The sequence below is a fragment of the Anarhichas minor genome, unplaced genomic scaffold (assembly GCF_050575085.1).
Source record: "Anarhichas minor isolate MPS153535 unplaced genomic scaffold, ASM5057508v1 ptg000118l, whole genome shotgun sequence".
NCBI classification, from domain to species: Eukaryota; Metazoa; Chordata; class Actinopteri; order Perciformes; family Anarhichadidae; genus Anarhichas; species Anarhichas minor.
Genome location: NW_027466564.1, coordinates 45,001 through 50,000, shown reverse-complemented (window position 1 = coordinate 50,000; position 5,000 = coordinate 45,001). Strand labels below are relative to the sequence as shown.

Here is a 5,000-nt window from a genome sequence, read left to right as displayed (position 1 = left end):
AGACCGCCTGGGAATACCGGGTGCTGTAAGTTTTTTCACTTCTCTCTCCAAAAGGCAGAGGACACTGCTGCTTTTTCACTTGAGAAATATGAGAAAAAGGCAAGATTGAAGAAGAGATGCATACAAAGATGTGGGTCACGGTAAAAAGGGAAAAGAGAATCAATCAATATATCAATATTTTCTTATTTTTGGAATGTTAATTAATGAACTGGTTTAGGTTCGTTAACGTTTTAAAATTGACCTACTGTTGTAGGTTTTAAAGAACTATGTGTTGGAGACAAACTTGCTTACGGCCATACCTCTCTGATCAGTGCTGATTTGAGACACCTGTGTGAGCTGAGCTGGTGGATCCTGAGAACAGGCACGCTTTTTCCTTCCTCTCCTTTCTTCTCTCTTCTTTGATTTACACATGCAAGCTTTTTTCTAAAAGTTTATTAGTTGGTTTAGTGTACAGTACCCCCGTCAGTTTTTACTGATTGGGGGGAAGTCTTTTGTTTCTCGCTTTTTTGCGACACATCCCCCGCAGTTCTTTTTTCCGAGAGGGGCGCTTTCTTTTTTTTCTCTCAAAATGACGGACTTACAAGTGAACCAGACCTGGACCGATCTGACGACAACCCCTACGGAAAACCCCACCATCCAGACGGAGGTAGAAGCCAGAGAGAAGGAGCTAACTGCAGAAACCCGAGAGTGGACTGCTTTGCAGAACCTCACGGTAAATGTGGAGACGGAGGGCGGCGCATCGATGAGCGCAATGGAACTGATAAGTTATGTGCAGAAACTGTGCGGTGCGCTACTGGCGTGCCGGGTCATCAACCCGAAAAGATTCGAAGTAACAATGAGCCACATAAAAGGTAAAGAACGCCTGATGGAGGGTTTCAAAGTGGGGGACACGAGGGTACACGCGAAAGAGATATCAAATGATGAGCTGGTCGTCTCCTTTTTGCACTTACCTTATTATGTGAGTGACAGGAGCATCCTGGCAAAACTGCTGAGCTGGGGGGTAAAAGCTGTATCCCCGGTGAAGCGAAGAATGTGGCCTGGGTCCAAAGTAACTGACGGCACCCGCTTTGTGAGGGTGAAGTTTAACGACAAGGTCCAGTCCCTCCCGTATTCGACGAAGTTCTCGACGGCGCTGGGTTTTGAGTATTTTCGCGTATTGCATGATAAACAAACGAAGATCTGCAGGATTTGCATGCAGCCTGGACACATACAGAGAGAGTGCCCGCAGTTTTCCTGCCACACCTGCGGGGTTCAGGGGCACTATGCCAGAGAGTGCACAAACAATAAAAAAACTAAAAAATGCACGGATTGCAAGCTGGCACTGGATATTTGCAAGTGCCAGGAGGTGGAGGAGGAGGAGGAGGAGGAGGAGGTGGAGGTGGAAGAGGAAGACATGCAGAGCACTAACGAAACCTCGTACGATGAGTCCGGGGCAGAGGTGGAGTTGTGCAGTGATGACCAGGAGGAAGAAGCAGGAAACGATGAGGCGATACCGGCAACCGGTCAAGAGGGGCTGACCGGAGACAGTGAGGTGGTGCCAGTGGCGGCGGAAGCAGCAGCTGTGGTGCCTGATGCGGCAGCACGAGAGGTGGCGGTGCCAGACACGGCAGCAGCAGCAGCGGCGGAGCCAGGGACGGCAGCGCGAGCGGCAGTGGCATCAGAGGCTACAGCGGTGACAGCAGCGGCGGGGCCAGTGACCACACCCAGCCAGCCTGGCATAGGCGGTGACGTAATACGAGCCAGCGCGGGTCTGCAGGAGCAGAGCCCGGCCAAGCCGAGCAAGGTCCGGGTGTCGAGACTGGCCACGGGGAGAGGGAGAAGCGTGGTGACGAAGGGCCTGGAGGCTGAGGAGCAGCCAAGAGTCTTGCTGCAGTCGGAGATAGGGTCCTCCCTGGACTTTGCTGATGTCTCCAACTTGTCAGTTGACTGTTCCCCCCTGATGCTGCCGGACGCGTCTGACACAGAAATGGACGCAGAACAAGTGCAAACGGTGAGGAAAAGGAATTCTGATTTATTAAAGAAAGGAGGTAATAGGAAGAAAGTGCAAAAAAAATAATGGGAATATCTGTATTTGGGTTTTTGCATCTTTCCTTACTGTTTGCCCTCATGGCTCTGGACTCTTTTTCTATAACTTCATTCAATACGAATGGATTCAAAAACATACTGAAGATCCAAGCAGTTTTAGAGAAATATAAGCATGCTGACTTTCTCTGCCTTCAGGAAACTGGGTGGGATCAGGATACTGTAAAGTGTGTACAAAAAATGTGGAGTGGAGAAGTTCAGGCTCAGGAGGGAGCTGGGAGAGCTAGGAGGGTAGCTCTTTTAATCAATAAGAATCACAGCAATAACAGCAAGGTAATTTATAAAGCCGATGATGGCAAATGCCTAATAATTGACTGTTTATTCAATAATGAAGTAATCAGACTTATAAACATCCACGCTCCAAACATAGAAGAAGATCGCAGGATCTTCTTCAAAAGCTTGGATAAATGGATTAACAATAAAACCATCCTACTGGGGGATTTTAACACCACTTTGAGCAATAGCGACAGCTCCCATGACAAATGCAAATGTGACACCAGTAGAACAGCTTTAAAAGATCTTATGACGAATAAAAACATGGTCGACGCATGGCGTGTGGTGAACCCTGGGTCGAGAGTCTATTCCAGAAGGCAGGTTGTGTTGGGTGTTTTAAAGCAGTCCCGTATAGACCTGGTCCTGGTGGCCTCTGGCCTAGTGAAAAAAGCCTCGGGTGTAAAGTACACCTTTAATACTTGGAGCGATCATGCATATGTTGACCTAAAGCTAGGTGATAATACCGGAAAAAGGGGAAAAAGCACTTGGTGCTTTAACAATAGCTTGTTAGAGGACAAAGAATATAAAGAAAAGATAACCAAATTTCTGACCCAATGTGCCTATGACGTTCCTTTTGTGGAAAATAAAATCACATTTTGGGATGAAATTAAATTAAGAATAAAAAAAGTCACTATAAAGTATAGTAGGGACAAAAATTGGGTCAAGAAGAGAGAGGAGAGTATATTAAATGAACTACTAAATATAGAAATAGATAGAATGGAGCTAAACAACAGCCATAATAGCGAGAAGTACGAGCTTTATAGAGCTAAACTAGCAGGAATTGAGGCCCACCGTTGCAAGGGTGCTGCGGTCAGAAGTAGGTCTCTTTTCCTGTTAGAGGGGGAAAAAAGCACGGCTTTCTTTTTAGGACTGGAGAGAGCAACTCAGGAAAAGCAATTCATTGCAGAACTAAAAGATGACAATAATAAAACTTTTACGGAAAACAGTGACTTATTGAGGCTAGCTCATAGTTACTATAGCTGTCTGTACAAAGGGCAATGCCCAAAAGAACCTCACATACAGCAGCTAACAAATCAGGTTAAAATTCAGATCAGTGATAACGACAAAACATTTTGTGACTCACCTACCACAACCGGGGAGATAGAGGCAGCGATACAGGGGCTTAAAAAGAACAAAAGTCCTGGATCAGATGGCCTCACTGCGGACTTCTATTGCTGCTTTTCTGAGTTGCTCTCTCCAGTCCTGTTGAAAGTTCTGGAGGAAATGGAGGTACAAAATGATACCTCGAAGACAGTGACCGAAGGTATAATTACGTTGATTTATAAAAAAAAAGGTACAAAAGATGAACTTAAATTCTATAGACCAATTAGTCTCCTAAATACGGACTATAAAATATTTGCAAAAGTGCTCGCAAATAGACTGAGAGAGGTGATAACAACTGTTGTTTCAGAGACCCAGTCCTACAGTATCCCTGATAGAGACATTAGTGATAACATCATCGCAGTGAGAGATATCGTCGATAAAATGTCTGAAGAGGGGGGGTGCATATTGGGCATAGACCTCGAAAAAGCCTTTGATAGAGTAGAACAGGTTTTTATGTGGGAGGTACTGAAGAGCTATGGGTTTGGCGCGGGTTTTATTAACCGGGTTAAGCTCCTCTACAAAAGAGCGGAGAGCAGAATAAAAGTAAATGGATTCCTCACGGAGCCTGTGGTGCTAGGACGCTCCATCAGACAGGGGTGTCCCCTGTCGGCCTTACTCTACAGTCTGGTAGCAGAGCCCCTAGCTCTTAGCATCACGAGTGACAACAGCATTGAGGGTTTTAAAACTGAGGGTAACAAAATGGTTAAGGTCATACAATATGCGGACGATATTAATATATTTATTAAAAACACGTCCTACATTGAACAGGTAATGACCCATATCGCAAACTATGAAAGGGCGTCTGGGGCAAAAATAAACATAACAAAATCTGAGCTTATGATCTTTAACGGAGATAAGGTGGACGCCGCTAAATGGGGCTTTAAAATCACAGATGACGAAAGGAAAATACTTGGTATTTATATAGGTAAAGATAGCATTAAAGCTAGAGACCGGAACTGGCAAGAGCTTCTAATAAGAATACGTAATACCTGTAACCTGTGGAAGGCCCGAGGGCTGACCATAAGAGGGAAGGTAATCGTATCTAATGCTCTAATTCTGTCCAAAATGAATCACATTTTGGGGTCTTGCGAGCTGCCGAGTTGGGCTTTAAATTCTTTAAACAGCGTGATCTCTTCTTTCTTGTGGAAGGCGCAGGGCAATATGATCGCTCGTAAGACTTTAATCGCAAAAAAAAGGGAGGGGGGCTTAGACCTGATTGACATAAGTGCAAAAAGAGATGCACTTAGGGTTAAATTGATAGGCGGGTTTTTTTGGATTCGAAGAGGCAGCACCCATGGAAAGATACCTTGGCAGGTCTCCTGGCAAAGTATGGTGAGAGGAGCAGCTACAATTTGTACGCCTTCTCTCCCAGAAATGTCACAGGAGGCTTTCCGGGGTTCTACCGTGAAGTGCTGGAGGCTTGGGACAAATTTCTGCCCCACCTTAGACCTGACGTAGAATATAAAGAGCATGTGATTCGGTTGCCTTTCCTAAATTCGCCCTTCTTCTCCCACAAAGGCAGACCCCTAGCGTCTAAGGCC

The 5,000-nt window shown here is 45.6% G+C and overlaps 1 non-coding gene across 1 annotated transcript in view; it reads left to right on the top strand.

Moving 5' to 3' along the window:
- LOC142940875 (5S ribosomal RNA) overlaps window positions 1-32 on the top strand; it is a 119-nt gene extending 87 nt beyond the window's left edge. The window contains exon 1 of the ribosomal RNA XR_012951054.1: window positions 1-32. This exon is cut by the window's left edge and continues 87 nt beyond it. This is a non-coding gene — a ribosomal RNA (5S ribosomal RNA).
- Window positions 33-5,000: the final 4,968 nt, after the last annotated feature.